The sequence below is a fragment of the Megalops cyprinoides genome, chromosome 1 (assembly GCF_013368585.1).
Source record: "Megalops cyprinoides isolate fMegCyp1 chromosome 1, fMegCyp1.pri, whole genome shotgun sequence".
NCBI classification, from domain to species: domain Eukaryota; kingdom Metazoa; phylum Chordata; class Actinopteri; order Elopiformes; family Megalopidae; genus Megalops; species Megalops cyprinoides.
In genome coordinates, this window is record NC_050583.1 from 62,249,885 (window position 1) to 62,269,139 (window position 19,255).

Genomic DNA, 19,255 nt, shown 5'->3' on the forward strand with positions numbered 1-19,255 from the left:
GAGGGTGAGCCTTTTCACCAGATTGTATTAGGAGAGGGGACTGTACGTGCGAGACACATGCGAATTACAAAACACCACCATGAACTTCACCAAGCCCCTCTGAGTCAAGCCAATAGAAAGGGGGGGTCCTCACACCTGCAGATGTACGTGTCCATGCAGAGATATTCTTTTTTTTCATGCATTTGACATTGAGGGGGGCATTTAGTGTAATCATGTTGGAGCTTTGTCCTCATAATAAATGACTTCAAGCAAATATTCCTGTACATTGGGTTATTACTAAATAATTTCTGTTAATGTCTGTAAATTATTATGAACAATAAACTGCTAAAATATTCTGCAGTTTGAGTTAAAAACACAATAAATAAAAATGCTTACAACTGATTAGCTAACCAAAGGTTAAGGACAAAGCATTATTGTAATTGCAATTCATTTGAACCCCCCTCTAAATCCCTCCAACATTTTTGTGCTAATTGGATAGATTATAGTGTAATTTTTATAGGGATATTTGCTTGAAAACCCAAAAGGCATCTAATCCAAAGTTACATTAAATTCAAACTTGAATGATCCATATTAAAAGACCGAGGTCTTATAATGATGGGGATTACATACACTGTCTGGCCAAAAAAAATTCGCACACTCTAATATTTTGTTGGACCGCCTTTAGCTTTGATTACGGCACGCATTAGCATTGTTTCGACAACCTTATGCAACATCACAACATTTATTTCCAGAGTTGCATTCATTTTTGGCCAAGATCTTGTAATGACAACGGGAGAGTCGAACCACTCCGTAAAGTCTTCTCCAGCACATCCCAAAGACTTTCAATGGGGTTAAGGTCAGGACTCTGTGGTGGCCAATTCATGTGTGAAAATGATTCCTCATGCTCCCAGATCCACTCTTTCACAATTTGAGCCCGATGACTCTTGGCATTGTCATCCTGGAATATGCCCGTGCCATCAGGGAAGAAAAAATCCATCCATCCAACCTGGTCATTCAGTACATTCAGGTACTCAGCTGACTTCATTTTATTGCCACATAACATTGCTGAGCCTAGACCTGACCAGTTGAAGCAACCCCAGATCATTTGCTTATTTAAATCCAAACGGCAACTTTATTTTTTTGGCCAGGCAGTGTATGTCCTAATATGGACACCATACAAGTGAGCAATGTGACTAAAAGAACAGCAGATCAGTCCATTGTGGCTATGTCATAAGGCATATTATTGGATTTCTTGGATAGCTTTGTGCAAACTTTGAGACTACAGACATTTTGTAGTTGTAGGCCAATGCAGAGACATTTAATCTCTTCTTTTAACTACTTTTTTCAGTTTTGCTCCCTCATTTCTCCAAAACAGCAGTGGGTAGGAACGACAAGCAATAACACAGCATGCTGTAAGAGATACCTGCAACGTTAATAAAATTAACTGATAGAAATGGAATTGCATTTTGCAATTCAATGAAATTAAGATCCCAGTGGTTCAATCTGGTCACATTAATGATGGGTAGCAAAGGGGTTTTTTTCTACAAATCTCATAGGGAAACATTCAAATATAATAGGTTTTCAGCCCCATGACAATCCAATTATTATGCCAATCAACACCAACTTCATGCTCTCCAATAACAGTTTCAGCTCTAAGTTCAAATACCAACATAACCTTTCATGTAAATAAATGTGTTTACCTAACGTTTCACTTAGATACTTTTTAACACTTGAAAAGCCCTCTGTTTCATCTAAAAATTGAAAATTTCTCCGCAGGAGAGCAATGTGTTGCTTCCTGAATTGAATGACCTGAAATATATCTTTACTGATAACAACTGGGCATTTTCAGGTAGTTTTTCTCAGTACAAATAAAAGTCTGACTGGTAATGGTTACCAACTTGCCAGCAGTTTGCGTGCATCCTGCACATTCTTATTAGGGGCATTCCTTCAACTCTGTCATCCCCCCCCCCCCCCCCCCCCCCAGTAGAGGATAGCCTGAAAGCTCTTCATATTGGATATAAATATGTCTCTTTTTTATGATGAACCAGTAAAAAATAAAAGATGCAACTCCATACACATCTGATGGTCACTAAACTCTGATCTGGACTGTCTCCTCTGCCCATAATCCCAGAGAAGAAGAGACAGCGTTAGATGACAAATGTAGTTACAACGCTTCAGAAGGTGGAAAATGTACCCGATTTTTCTGTAGTAAAAAGAACAGTTGTGACATCTTTGTGCTTGCTAATTGTGTTTAGAATGCATAATGGTGTTCAGTTCATAATATACTTATTACCTCAAGTTTACATAATTTGTTTTTTTTTTTTTTAAATACATGAAATACATACCTTCATATGTAAATTTTATGTCATATAGTTAAATGTTTAATCTTTTTTGTATCTTTACATTTTACTCAGTTTCACTACTTTTTAAAACTTCATTATTTACTCATATTTTCATTTTCATTTGTGTGTAATTGTGTTGATTTTTATTTCTCCTACTTTTTATAACACTATAAGACTTTAAAGGTGTATTAATTAGCTTTGGATGTTTCCATGAAACATGGCCTCATTAAATTACCCGGCCAAGATGTCACTGGTCTTGATTATGTCACAACAAACAGTCTTGACTTAATCATTTTTAATATGCCTCACTGGGTGTGGGTTTGTGTACCTACCTAAGAGATGAGCAGATGGGAATATGAGATTCAAATTATAGGGGACTGGAATGTCTACAAGTAGGTGTATGTGCATGAGCTTCCACACCCTAGGTGTGAAATATTCACTCCCACATTTACACCTATAGGGTTTGAAGGGATGTCACTCGGCACACTTTCTGCTCTTTCATCAGTTTCGACCTGCTTGCACCTTTTTGCCACTCTGTCAATGATACTGTGAAAAAAATCACAAGGTTTTTTATCGACTGTCCAGCTTTCTAACAGAGGAAGCAATTAAATGTAACAATTTTTCACTGTATCACTGCACTTAAAAGAAAAAATCCTGAAGTCTGTGTTTTACAAATACAGTGTGCACTTATAAGTGCTCATAAGCAACACACAAGAATGAATACATACTTTGTATTCCTGGGAAAACTAGGATAATATGCAAATGTTACATAATAATTGTGGGTTTGTGATTGATACAGAAAAATAAAAACTTTGAACCAAATTGGCTTGGTCATTTTCAAAGTTTTGATTGAATGGAACTGGAATTTGGCTGTGTGTTCCTACTCATATGAAGTATGTTTTCAGAAATTTCCAGTACAAATTAATTTTGCTGAGAGCACTTGATAGAGAGGGATACATATCTGCCCTGCCTCTGTGTGAGTTGCTGCTTGATACAGAGTTTGAGGAAAGAGGAGAACTTGAGGTAAAGCTTGTCCAGATAAGACCTCAACAGTGTCCTTTTACACACAGACACGTGTGTACATGCAAACACAAATACACATGCATGCACACACACACAGACACACACATGTACATGTACACACACTCACACACACATAAGCATCAATATCACAAATGATTAGACATTCATGGCCCTTTCTTGAGAACATCTGCTGTATGAAGGAATTGACCGGGGGATTGACCGGAGGGAACCAGGAGGATTTCTGCCACCAAAGCTTAAGAAAGTAATCAGATGGCAAGGTGTTGGCAAGAGCATTACACACACCAGCACACACTTCTGCAGCCTACTCTACGCTCAAGGCCATTGCTAAATAATTCATCTGCAATAACCAAAAAAAAGGTGTATTCACAACACTTTATAAAGTATAAGGTGCTGTGTGGTGGAGGATATCCCCACAGCTGGAAAAGAAGCTAAAATGTAGGTGGATCTGGCACTTGGTGGCTTTCTGTTCAAACATTCAAATAAATGACTCCAGAAGAGGAACTGCCAAGAAATGATTATCTGTGATAATCTTTTAGTTTTCTGCTTGATGAAATTGAGCCGCTAACCAAAGAGCTGTTATCTTTACTTTTGTTCGACAAACTCAATAGATATTGGAACAGTAATGATACCTTTTCTGTGGAGATTACATCTGTTCCTCATCTCAAAGAATATTAAGCTTAATAAATATATTTATGAGCACTGCTTGTGATAGCTCTAATGCAGTCACCCATACCGCATGAGAAGGCTCAAGATGCTGAGAATCCATTGACTTTTTGTAGCAAATTAGTCTATAGGTGAACACTGCTAAGCTTTTTGAATTACGACTAGAACCTTACAGCTTTATTGAAACAGTCACATGTATTCATAAAGTTATTCTTGTCCGGATTCATTAGCTACACATTAACAGCCTTTTTATTATTATGTTTATTACCACTCTGACATAATCTATAAATAACTGCACTTGTAATCATTGTGCTCTACGAGGCAGCATTATCTAATCGTAGATGGATTGGCTACATTATTAAAAAATGACAACAGATAATAACAAGCCCGGGTCAATAGCCACAAATTAAAAGATCTCAATTATGTGTAATGGTACGTTATCTAAAACAAAGAGTACCACAGCGCTCCTTAATTGTAGGGACATGTTTCCTTTCTTCTTCTCCCCAGCCATAAGCACTCAGCTGTGACCCAGCCACACAGAGTCAACGGAAAGTCTTGTTAAATTGCTTGCGCACCAATCTTAATCCCAACAATCGCAACAAACCAGGACAAACAGCTGTGTCATTGGTGGGTGTCTCTTCTGGGTGTGATCCATATTTCATATTACAGTTTTTTACGATTGCTTACACACTAAAATTAAAACTTTCCCACAATTAGCAAAACCTTACACTCAAGGAGCAAAACACACACAAAAACAGATTTGCACAACTGTAAGCACATTGTCAGCTTCACACTTTTTGCAAAATACTACACACAGTGATTTGCAAAACACTAAACACACTTGTATACATATGACACAGAAATTTATCATGATGCCATTTCTTTGCAATTTCAAAGCAAAGGCTTTCAAATGAACACACCCATGAACCAATTGGTTAAACACAGCCACCAGGTGTGCACACACACAGATGCTTAATTGTAGACACACCAATCAGGTTTAAGCACTATAAAAAGGCAACAGGTAAGTTCACCTGTCTTCAACAAAAATGGACGGTGTCAGAGGAAGAGGGAGAGTGCGGATTGCATTGACATTAGCAATCTTGACTGCTATAGGATGCAGTGCTTTTAGAAATGTATGTTTTGGGGATGGAACTACAGCTTATAAATGGATCAATACCGTGTTCCATGAGCTAGTTTTTGATGATGTCCATGAGTCCTTTTGCAGAATAATAACACAACACACAACACAGAGCAACTGTATCTCTCAGTAAATGTGTTTATCTCTCAGTTCAGAGTGAGAAGCTCAATTCAGACAACGTCTTTGCACTCTTTCCTCAGCTTCCACAGCTCTTCAAACGTGTACATCATGATTCAACACATGCATTAGGGCCGAGGCCAGTGCAGCCTGTGGTTATTCACTACATAAGAAGATCCTGCGTCTGTTGATCACAATTATGAAACAAACTCAACTCATATGCACCAAATAGCTTGTAAATGATATATTTGGGAAGTGTTAATATTAGCATTTGCACTTATTTCAGAATATTATGTTGTCGATCAGTATCAATCTTGTTTGCTCCCCCACCCCATGATTTGTCTTCACATTCTCCTTGGCCTGATAGCTCCATTTGTCAACCTGTTGTCATGGCAGTTTTTATGAATAACCACTCACATACAGCTCAGGAGGTGTACTTGAAACAGAATGAACGGAAATCAGCACACAGACCTCTCAATAGATAAAGGTTAAGCACCTTTTTACTCAATTATAAATACTCCAAGCGGAAACAAAAATTAGATGGTCGCTGGGCCCACATCACAGAATAATAACAGGAGAGAAGAAATTCATTTACAAGGTGTTGAATTTCAAACCTTTCAAATTAAAATTTGCAGAGGCAGAGGGTGCACATTACAAGTGTCTGCCTTGAAATCTCTCGGTGTAACTAAAGGAGATGCTAATTGTAATGGTAACCATTCCTTAGAGACTTGATATTTTGTTCATCTGTCCTCCAAACAGCATCTTAAATGTTCAAATAAGAAGTAGAAAATAAATTCATTAATAAAAAACTTGACACTTAATGATATAAGTGTAGATTACCTTTCCCCTCAATGTACCACAGAGAAAACACACACACACACAGTGAATCCCGATTACTGGATAAGTACCTCCAATATTGCAATGTGTTCTGTCACCATTTTTTCGGCCATGTAGCTCATGAAGTAGCCAGGATTGGACAAAGAAACGTGCAAACTTCACTTAAGGCAATTGTCTGAAATGTACCAGCCTTAGGCCCAATGCTCCCTTTTGGCTGCGGGTGCTATCACTTTCGCGTATGAAAGACGACCCTATACCAACAAGAGTCTGTCTGCTATTGTTTTTCACAGGCAGTGTCTGCCAGCATTTTATGCAACCATCAGGACTCTAACTTGTTACTTATCACTGCTTGGCCTTTGGCATCTGATGTTAGTCCTCGCCCCATCTAAGCCGTGGCAGCCTCAGTGTCATTCCATCAGCTCACATCCTGGCATTGCTGCCGATCTTCACCAGATCCTGCTGACTCAGTGTCATGTCTTTGGTCATCGATGTTGTAATTTGATGAGAGTTACCTAAAGTTAAAGCTCCTTGATGCGAATATCTCTGCCTCTGGAGTTTTAAGGTCAACTCATGGGCCTATTTGTGCGTGGCATTGAACAATGTCATTATTGAGTGATTGGCAAAGCTGTACAGAATAAAGGTTACAGATTTAATCATGGTTCTGTTAGCTAAAGATTGCTCTAATAGTCTTGCTGTCCAAACCAAAGATGAATTCCAAAAGACAGCGGGGGGATTGATCCCCTTTAAATAATATGTGGAAGTGTGCATCACCAGAGCCTTTCACCTCTGTTACCGGAACTACTTTGACGCCTTGCTGACATCGAGAGGGAATAGATGGTTATGACTGCAACCTTTGTTTTTACATGGTAAATGATCACTGAAAGCTGCTAACAATTACAGGTCTTGTCCTCTAAGCAGCATGGAGGTTTGAAATGGGGTGTTTTAAATAATTTATAATATGATTTAAAATAGCATAGGGATAATTATAAGTAGAGTTATGTATTTCTATAGTAATTAGCATGTTGCCTTTTCGGATTGCTTTCGCAGAATTCTCCCCCCGAATATTCTATGCAAGTATCCTTGTGTGTTCAACAATTTCTGCTCTTGCTTCTTCATAAAAATTAAATTGCACTAACTAGAAATGATACTAAAAGCAAATCTACCCTTAATAGAAAAACACCTACTTATTGGAAGGTAATTATAATTCAAATAATTGGTTTGACTCTTAAGCTAAATGTATGTCTTCTAATTCGCAGACTGACATTTCTGCCCTTTTCACAAGATAAGAAAACAAAGCTATTTTCAAAATAAATTTTTCACATTGACCATTATTCACATGAACCATTAAGACAAGTTAACAGTGTTCAATTAGTAACTGAGCACAGAGAACTCCTTGGTGTAGCTTTAGATACGTATAATATGTAAATACAGGAGCATTTCCTTGGTATATTTCCAGATCAAACAATAGTGTGCAGCATTATTTCCTTTGCAAAAGAAGTAAGCAGTCTAAAGAGTCAATTTATTGTTTATTGTAAACTATTAAAGCATTTTTAGAGAAAATGCCATGTCTATTGATAAACTAAACTGAATCAGTCCAAGCTATAGCTAATTATGGCCTTAAAAGCACATCACACTGTATGCAAACTGAATGTGACTCATCATTTCAAGGCTAGAGAAGATTGCAAGTGACAAATTTCATTGGGCCGATGTTTGTTTAAGCACAGCTTTGAAGATGGTAAGCTATCTGAACTTCATTTTGTTCATTTGTAAAGCAAATACCACGCATTCATCAGACAACAAATTAGAACCATTCGGTCCTTTGTCCTCCAGAGAGCCCCTCAGAATGGTTTAATTGGGACTGTATTAATTGGTGTAGACCCATATACACGTCTGCATTAACAGGAATTATTATATTAATTAATGAACTGCAAGCAAATGTTCTTTCTTTAATTTTGCATTTCCATTTGCATGGAAACTATAATGGATCCACAATCTCAGTGATAATTAATATGAAGCTTCCTCCTTCTATCTGATTTCACCAATGTCCAGGTGCTTATTAAATTTTAATTATTTAATAGATAGCATTAGCATTTATCAACAACATAAACTTGTTCATGCTTAGCAGCTATCAATCTGTGTGTGTTGTCCTTGTCAGGAAAGACCCAGCCAGCAGCAGGACTCAGTGATGTAGAGGCTACTTTATGGGGAAATGTTGAAGATCAACTGGGGGACATAATGTTTTAAGCATGAAATCCATACAGAGTGTTAGAAAATGGTCCAAAACATAGTCATGTAGCAGCCCATTGTGTCTAATAATACTTTCAGTTATTTAAGTTTAAATGTAGTTTAAATGTTTGTTTTCACAAAGAGCCCAACAGCTTGCTTCATTTTATGAAGTGATGTTCCAGTCTTATGCTCCTTTTGAAATCATGGGAGTTGGGTTGGATCTTGAGGTTAAATGAATTAACTCGGCCACTTTCCTTACGGACAGGAGACAAGAAAAGCAACAAAGCCGAAGTTACTGGACATCGTCTGGCTCTCTCACATCCCCTTGTATTCCTGCCCTGCCACTAATTCTCCATTTGGTGCCGTGGAGATACTCAGAGAACATTCTAAAACACTGTGGGGCAGAGGAGAGACAAGACCCCTTCCCTAATACAAATCCCCCCGTCATCACCACCTTGTGACAAGATCACAGTCACACACGGGAGATAACAATACTGCAAAAGGGGGATGAGAATAACATGGGCGAAAGGGTTCATCTGAGTGTCGAAGTTCAAACGAGTAGCTTGTCATTATTTCTACCTTTCTCTTTTACTTCTCTTTGTGACATTCAGCTTTAATAGAAGAAAAAAAAAACATTTCCAATCAATCTCTTTATGCAAATATGTATTAATTAACTAAATGAAATCATTTCTATTCTGCTCTGCAAAAGCCTGCAGGCTAAGAGTACTGTGCGTTTGTCTGCGTGAGTGACTGTCTGTGGGTGTGTGTGAGAGAGTGTCCACCTGCATATGTCAGATTTATGTGTGTGTGTGTGTCTGTGTCTGTGTGTGTGTGTGCATGTGTAGATAATTATGCACATGTGTACCAATGTATGCACAGCAGCTGGAATTTGGGACCCAAGGGGGTTTGGATTAGGTCAATTTAATATATGTCATATTAATGTTTAGTCACCCCTTTAACAAATTAAATTAACAATACAGTATGCACATTATACACTCATATACTACAAGTACACAGACAATGAACCAAGGGAAGAAATTGATAACTCTTCTTAATTCATCTAATTCATTCACAAGTATTGTTAAATTACCCAGGGGGAATTCAATCTAAATCAGTATGTCGCTCTGTCCTTAACACTGAATAAAACAATTTTAGAATTTTTTCAGAGACTATCAGTTCCGAAATAATGTGTAAGTATTTAAAATGTTGCACTTTCTTTAATTTGTTACCCAAAGTTAAGATGAAGTTCCATAGAGGTTATATTAAATCCCACCTTAAACCATTTCAAGATGGCAAGACTTGGCTCACGCTGACAAAAACAGGGACTGTTTCAGTTAAAAATATAACTGGACCAACACCAAAAATTCATACTCCAGAAAACGGACACTTATCCAAAGTAAGCTCTGAAGCAAAACTGCTACAGGGAATGTTAACATCATTCTTTGAATCAAAATAAATAAATAAATTCATTGACGTGCTGAGGTGTATAATTAGTTTGTGTTCAGAAGTTCTGTTCATGAATAATTATCAGTTGCTGTTACCCCTTCAGCTATGTAACAACCTGTCACTTCAAACAGATACTCAATATTTAATAAAGGATTATAATGTATGGATACTATCATCATACAAATGCAATGGTGACACCTCAACAAAGGGGGGGTCTCTGTCACACTTAGATTGCAGTTTCTGTTGCTGATCACCAAGGCGAATATCTAATGAGTGCTCTGAGGTATTTCTCAAACACACCTCCAAATGATCATCACACTAACAGTATTTCATCATTTCAGTAAACATGCTATAAATGACAATATAACATAATACAGCAATGACAGTAGAAACCATGGGGAAGTCATAGGGAAAATTATGATATTCATCCTACCAGGTGTGGAATATCACAATATCCTTTTGTTCACATACAAGCATAATAATTGAATAAGAGCCTCCTTGACCTTTTATCTGTTGTAATGTCATTGTGAGAATGCCACTACCTGTCTACATGTTTTATTTCACTCTGCCTGTCATAAGCAACAAATTCTGTATCTTGTCTGATATCTATAATACTTATTCAAGTAAAAAAAAAAAAAAACAAGAAATATAAAATGCAGTCCACATACTGTGACTGCTCATCCACAAGGTGGCATCTCCCTATCTGGAGATAATGTCTGTCTGCAGAAATGACATTCTTCTAAAGTACAGGGATCCGGAGGAAAGCAGCACAAATACAGGCCCCTACAAATAGGAGCTGATGCTTCAAAGATCTTGCTGCTGTAAGGGAATGCCTGTCTCGCAGGTCCCTGGTTTATCACAAACAGATGACAGTGGTTTCTGCTTCCACCTCCCACCAGGAAGAGCTGGGCAGAGGGCTTTCACTCACTGTGGGCTTTGACATTGCGCACAGGGCTTGGTGCGGCCCCAACAGGACGGTCTCATTCTGTCAAATTACCCGCAGCTGAGCTAGGATCAGCAGCAGCACAATGGTGCATTTTTCATTGATTTTTACGTCTGTTGTTATTTTTGCCGTTGTTTGGTGTTATAAAAGACTGGCATACAATGTAGCAATACATCAAGTAAATATGAAGGCGATAGAAATTAGAAGCCTTCAGTGACTCCTCCATTGACTTCAAGCCCCTCCAGCTAAAGTGCGCACTGGAGCAGACACCATTTCCTTATCCCGCAGCCTGCAGAGTCACAAACTGTGGCCCATCAATCAGTCACACAGATGGCACGAGATGGATGCCACATCAGGAAGTGTTTCTAACAGTTTAAGTGTTAGAGCTGCCATTCTGCGGAGTACGATGATTCGAGCAAAAAAAAAACTGCAGGCATTGCTCTTGTGAGCCTCCATCACATTCCCTCGGTGGAAGCATGCTGTGTGTTTGGCTGAGGACCAGTTTTTCTGTATTTGTCCTTATTGTGGTATGCACATGTATACAGTGTGGTCTATCCTGCATGTGGTTGCGATGATGAAGACAAATTTGCAGGGGTAACAGACAGTAGATAAAATAGTGTTTCATGACAAAAAAAAAAAAAAAACTGAGAAGGTGTAAAACGGTGTTGCAAGCCACAGCATAGCTCGAATCTACTCCATTACCATTTAAACTGCCGTGCAACAGATGCAGGGGGCCACTGGAAACATTACAGCTTGAGGTATAGAGAATTGGTTTCCTGCATTTTCCTTGCATCAGACCATATCTTAATTTGTTTATTTCTTATTTGCAATTTACCATATGGAATGCGATCTGGAAAAAAAAAGAGTCATCAATTATGTTTCTTTCCTCAGCAGGTCATTACCAGCAGTGCTAATTTCCTGTTTTTGCCCAGTGGCCCACACAGCTGTATCCACTGCAAATTTCTATAGGTTTAATTAAACATCTGCTTGCCGTAATTGTTTAATTTGAGGAAAGCACAGGACTATAAAGAGGAGCAACTTGGGGTAAACCGTTCAATTGCAGTCTTCGACAATCTATTTCCACAGTCTAGAAATACCACACAGACACAGGGAAAATTTATCTGGGAGTATGTCAGTCAAACTGACAAGAATTAGGCATTTAAACAGTCAAAACAGCTGTTGTACACACAAATGGACCCATTCGTCTGTATGTGTTCTTTGCCCCTAAAGTTTATGATCCAAAAGAGTGGCAATCTATAGCCCAAGGGCCATAACATAGGCATTAATGAATCTTCTGGTGTAGAAAGCCTTCTCTACACAAACCTGCACAAGACACACTCGTTGTTTTGTAGCTCATTCTATTGGCATGACATTAGAAATAAATTACTAATCTGTAGTTGAGAAATGAAACGGTATGAATTAAAATTCAATCATGTAAATTAAATAGCATAACATGTACTTATTTTCCCATGTTTTTTTGTTCATAATCTGACAAATGCAAATTGAAATGGCTGTGTGTATGTGTGCGCCTGCCTGTGCGTGCATGAATGAGTGTGTGTGCATGCGTGCATTTGTGTGTGTGTGTGTGTATACATATGTGTATGTGTACGTTAAAAGCTCAGACAATATTCATTTCATAGGTTTTCTTTTCAGTGGGCAAGACATCCTGACCTATTTCCCCAAAATCCCCATTCCTTTCATTCAAAATTATCTTACAGAAAAAAGGGGAAAGAAAGCATGATTATCAGATTCAATCTTCAGGCCATCATGTAAATAGTCACACATCTTAGGAAGCTGATATGCAAAATACCCCTCTCCTGTGTGTCAGGATCCTCGGAACAAGGAGATTAATAGAATCCTAAAACCGTAAATTATAGCTTTTCTCCACCACAGCAGTCAGGGGAGATGGCACCAACCCCGGGGGGATTCTTCACAAAAAGCAATTCCACTGGAAAAAAAAATGCAAATCTCCGGATTCGCAGGTGAAGGGCAAATGACTCTATTCATTTATTTTTACATGCATCCACACATGCGTGCATGTACAGAAAAATGAAAAAGGCCGTGTCCGTCATTGCTTGCAGGTGAAAAAATATCAAGCAAACAATCGCATTTAAAATTCTTCATTGCTCTTACATAGACATGTTTTTATGGTGCTGTGCGTGTAGGCAGTCTTCGGTGGACAATCTACACGGTGCATTAATACTTGCCATGTTTGTTTTCTGCAGAGGAGTGCTCAGCTTTAACATTGCCTTAAAAAACCAGCTGACCACAGCCAGGCAGGGCAGTGATTATGAACACCATGTAGTATTTATGCACCCCGTGTCATTGTCATGGAATGATTCATACAACACCATTTCAAATCTGTGCTTTTTGTCTGTCTCGGTCTTAACAACACCGATGTCCTTCTTTCCACCCCCCACACCCCCCCCCACCCCCCTTCCCTCCAGTTCTATCTCTTTACTATTCATTGAGATACAATCGACGGTTGGCACTTCTCCAGCGTTAGATGCATTTGAATAATACATGACATGCCCTTTCGCTGACATCACGGTGCCAGAGCTCCAACAAGGTATGAATCTTATTCCATATACACCTGCGATGTTCAGCTGTTCGCCATCTATGCTGTCAACAATTTATCACAGAATGCAGAGTGGCGCTCCAAGTTATCAAAGTGGTCGGCGGGTGCATATGATCTAGTCGGAGCATCTGGCTCTTCACTGCTCCTGACATTAGCACAGACAAGAGAATCAGTGGACTATTGAATGCAATTACAGTAAGCGAGACTGACAATAAAGATTGATAGCGCTTTCTCATTTTATCACATACCAAACATACCGGGGGTTAAGACTCTGCCTTGAGCTGCCGGCATCAAATAATGATTGAAAATATGCCACGGAGAGGGAAGTGGCTTGAAAATAATGATAATAAAAAATAAATTAATAAATAAACCTGAAGGTGCTCTTTTATCCATATTCATACACCATTAACATACCTACTTCTGAGAAAATGTGAAGCAGCCGTCAACAGTTCTAACGCAAAGATGAATACGCTGCAGTAACCAGGTTTTCTGTTGTTTTTTCCCCCCTCTTTCATGAAATGCAATCCAAATGATTCAGGGAGGAGTGAAAGTCACTGCATATTTGAGCAGTGCAATTGAGTATAAATAAGTGCTTTCAGTACAAGCAACAACCCCAGGCTAGAACAAAAAAAGAGAGAGAATTTAAAAATTCTTACGGGTACAATCACAAAGCTGGATGTACTACCAATACACATGTAAACATTTATACACCTTTTTAAAATAATAATTACATTTCTAAAAAAAAAAAAAAAAAAGAGACAAACACATGTGGCAAGTCCTTCAGTTACATAGAAAGAAACTAAAAGTATAACCAGTGGTTTGACGATACTGTTTCTTCATTGTATGTATTTACCAGTGACAGGTTGAACTGGCAATGACTTGCGCCTAGATGTGTCACCACCCCTGTACAATATCAGTATATTGAAGCATTTCTGGGACTGACACGTTCTTCCTTCCCGAAGTGCCATAGAGACAGCTGGACTTAGTTGTGGCCAGATTAACTCCTGTACAGCAAGGCAGTGGGTACAGGATCAAGACATCAGAGCCCACAATACACATGGCACCTCGGTGCTGAAAAATCAGACAGGACAGGGCAGAATGTCATGCTTGGACACTGTGACATTCCTATAGAAGGTGACCAAATGTTGTGTTTAGTGTCAAGTCCTGGTTAAAACTGTTCAACAACAGTAGATGGAGAGTTTAAGACAGACATGAGTAGAGGTACCATCCATGTTTCGTTATGCAAGTGGATCAGTGCAGCAATGGAACTGGACACTGTGTAGTGGAGCTAGTGTTCTTACCCCGCATACCTTTTGCAAAATAACGCCCTCACATTTACACTTGGACACGTCACATGCATTCATTTATGTTTAGGTAAAAAAAAAATTACTTACCAAACAGTAGCATCACTTTGTATTTTATTAAAATTGGAGGCAAAAACATTTTGTTGCATTTTTAATGTCTTTCAGTATATTCAAATGGACAAGATTTAGTGGAATACTCAGCTACAGTTTTGGATAGCGGCCAGGTTTTCCCACATGATAGTCTCATGCTAGCTACAAAGAGAATCAGGTTATCTCAATGAAATCAGAAATCTCATTCCTCAGAGCAGATAAGAGAAGGCCCTTGTTGCAGTGCGCTGCAGAAATAGAGTTGAAATAGTGTGGTATAATTGTTCTAATACATGGTTGAATAATCAGCTCTCTGATGTAGTTCTATCTTTTTATTGATTCTTCCTCGAAACTACATAGTGTTTGTTATATGACTGTGGTTTGTTTTGACACAGTGATATGGGAAGCCATTTATAAAACATGTCCTGTGAACTCTCAACAGTTTAAAGGATTGTGGATAAGATTCTTTGCATTGGTTGTGTAATGTTGTTTGTGTGTGTATTTTCCGATGCACAAATGTGTGTTCAGAATCAGTGAACCAGAAAAAAATCTCCTTCTTTGTCAAGTTGTACAGTGTACTTATTGGATATTAATCTATCCCAATCAGCCATATCCCATATTAACAAACTGCAGCTAACAATTGCAGCAACTTGCAGCTCTAGTTTTGGTGTGTTTGTATTTGTGTTTACTGAATGGCTGTGACTGTTGCCTGGCTGTCATCAGACAAAGATGCTATTTAGGATTCTGTCAGGAAGGGATACTATTCCAGCCACCCCCAGGCAGGGATGCTAGTTTTTGGCAGAAACGGCGCTCTTATGCTTGGAAAATTTATGCTCTGCACTCTTCTGCTTATGAATGGGAAACGTGTGTTTGAAAAATTTGACAAAACATTTATTATTTTACTGTAATGTAATGAATACAGATACCTATGCCCAAATTGAATCACAATACATTTTGTCCTATCGTGTCATATTGAGGCCATTGTATAATACTCTGAGGATTTTAATATTAGCAAATATGTTATTTCAAAATTACAATATGAATCATTTAAAGTGAAAACCTAAATATCTAGCAGTGTTGAAATCCCGAAGCATGCATCTCATGATCTGAAGGTAGCCTTTTTGGTAGTGTGGAAATCCTGTGATCTTTTTCTCATGACCTCTAGTTATTGAATGCCTAATTGCTCTCTTGAGAGGACCTCAACAAGGTACAGTATTGTCTACAAGTGGTTTGACCTTCTTCCATTTAATACATTATTTTTAATGGATTTTGCAACTTCTGAACTGATAAGCTGGTGTAAGAAACAAACTTAACACATGTTAAAAATTATTATTCAGTGTTAAGCAACAGTGTATGCTTTAGTATGATTAATGCAAAGTCTGGTCTCCAGTGAATACTGGTGTGTTGGTGAGACGGGGGCACTGACAGTTGGTAGCATGTACATGCACACACAGTCACACAGGCAAAGTGATAGGGGCTTATCAACAGAGATAAGGGCCCACTGGCCTTTTGCCTTGGAAATGCAAGTTTAATCTGAAAATGACTGTCAGGTGCCAAAAAAAGAGATTTGCTCCCCATGGATATAGGGGGTAAATGGGAAACCCAGCTCTGCTCCATTATATTTTTAGCATTGCCTTTTTAATCATTCATTAATTCACCATTCATTATTGTTGGCTTTTGTATAAACAATAGCCCAGTTACTACAAAAGTCTCATCCTAGACCCTGACACTGTAGTTGTATGGACTACTTCATCTATCACCTTGTGATACAGAACATTTTCAAATACACATTTTTTCATTTTCTTTCTTCTATGGTACATGACCTGACATCATCCCTTGATAATTTCTGTTCCCTGTTTACTCAAGATTAATATGCAAGCAAATGTTCTGTAGCATCTGACATGCATTTTGAAACCCTTGCTACTTAAGTTATGGAGACACTATGGTCAGTATTTGGTTAGGCCTTGACATGAACCCTATTTTCCAAACCTTTAATTTATCTTTTACGTAACACATTGCATCATTGCGTAATCATTGCATCTCTTTCCCTCTGGCTTTTGGTGACAGGTTTATGGAATAAACAGGAATGTGAATCCTTCTGTTATTTGACAAGACACATCACCCAGTTTGGGCCATTCTGTTTAGATACAGATCTGAAACGTCTAAGAAATTAGCTGTCTTTCAAAATGGTTCCTGGCACACTGCATATAACTGCTGTAGATAAAATGGAGCTGCATGCAGGTACAGTCGTCCACTTGTGCTGGGTATGAGACACAGCTAATACCGTGCAAATAGAAAAATGTCATATTTGTGTTTAAGAAAATCCCTTGATCTGTATATCACTTGCACTATCTACATGAAAATATAACATTTTTAAAAGTAATTTAATAATTTGTATCTAAGTGATTACATGGTGTCAACTGACATTCATATATATTGGTGGTGATTTGAAAATGAGAGAAGAAAAGACCTGAGATTAAACTGTGCTGTGTTAAATTGCATCTATAATCTTAAAATGGCTTGAGGAGTTTATATTCTGAAAATTTCTCTCTGGTGACTTTTCTTTCTTGCCTTTAGACGGAAGAAAGATAATGAAATACTTAATATTTAAGTATGACTCAAGGCACCATTTTGATTTGCATACTTTCCTGCTTTCTTTACTTACAGTGAAAGAAAACAGCATCACATGCTGAGATTACTAAAGTTAAGGGCAAACCACAAAGTATACTGAATAGCCCTTTTACTGTTTCAATTTTACTAAACACGAGGCATCAAAAATATGTGAAAAACATCCATCCAAAAAAAGAACCCCAGGTATAATTCATCCCCAATTGATGCTGATTTGCTGTGGAGTCAGATTAATGTACATCCCTCATCATCTCACTGTTGTTCCCTGCTCCCTGTCAGTCAGGAGATTCTACGTAAGCCTGCATGAAATTCTAGAAGCAAAATCATTATGCAAAAATCATGTCATTTGCAGAAGTAAAGTTATCCATCAATAACTAACTGCTTCTGTATACTGAGTGTCTAATTCAGATGCTGTAATACAGCATTGCCCTTACACATCTGTCACTTTTTAAGAGATTTAAAAAAAGAAAAGAGTGATGTGTTTATGGGCTGGTGACATCTATGGGCTTGTGACCAGAGTTGTGTAATTTGCTACACTGCTGGCCATTTCTTCCCTAACAATGCATTTTATTATTAAATTAGCACAGCTATGCTTACTGCATTATAAAAGCTATTACGAAACATGCTCTATAATATAGTGTAATCACTTTTATTAACACAATTTAGACATTAATGTTCTCCAAATGCACCTGCAAATTACACTTGCTACCCGCATGAGAAAGAAGAGACTGCTCAAGTGGCTGATGATATCGTCGCGTATGCGGCACCTGCAATTGGCTCTATGATAAACCCAGCATATCCCAGCATTCCCAGGGGAAAGACCAGGCGAGGGAATAAAACAGCTGGATGGCGGGAGAAACTCAGAACGGTTGCTAATGCAGTTGCTCTGGGAATAATTAAATGTAATACAAACTAATTTGCCTTTCCAAGATAACTTCGGAGTAAGTGAATTAACTGTGGGAGCTATAGTCCCTAGAATAGCATGGGCCTTTATCAATTGGTTTCTGCGCCCTCCTGCAGTTCTATATATGACCCGCCCCCCCCCCAAACACACACACACACACACACAGACACACACACGTGCGTGCACACACACACACACACACACACACAAAAACACACATACACCTCTGCTTGTTCCATTCAGGTATGCAACACAAGCTGTATTCATCTCATTTATTCAGAAATGCATGTCTTAACTACTTCATATAAGAATAAGCGCCTGCACATAACTGTTATTTTGTTTTTCATTTGTTTTCAACAGATGTGGACAGTTCTAGCAGGTCATACAGACTCATCTGATTGGTGCTCTGGGTGATCACAAAGTGCCTTCACATCATAGCACACTAGCTCCTTGCCCTGTGTGCCACCTCCTTCACAAGGGGTAGCGCTTTATAGAAGTCAGGACGTGTTCAGTTCTGTGTCTGGCCAAGACTGCAGGGATGGGATACTATGCATTATCCATTCATTAGGCACTTTCCACAGTATATTGAGTCTAAAAAATCCTGAAAGTTGTGATAAGGAAAGTAATATCTATTTAGACTATTTCTGTACAGTATATTCTATTTCTTTAGCAATTGGTAAAAAAAAAAAAAAAAAACTTCATAGTCATACTATTTTTTTTTTTTAATTTAATTCATATTTTGCCACAGCAAAAGGAATTCTTCAGTGAAGGGACCTGAGGGTATTATTGGATGGCCTGACTGAAAATAAAGTCAGGACCCAGGGAGCCCCTTACTCTCTTTGATGAGTGTAATCTCTATGACCACAGAAAGAGACCCATGCAAAACACTGAATCTCCTGTGGCACAGTGTCCCAATCACTGCCCTGGGGCATTGGTTTCCAACTGCTAGCCAAGCCCAGCTTTGCTTAGCTTTAGGCAGGTGAGAGCAGTAAAGTGTTATGGCTTCTGGGAATGTAATC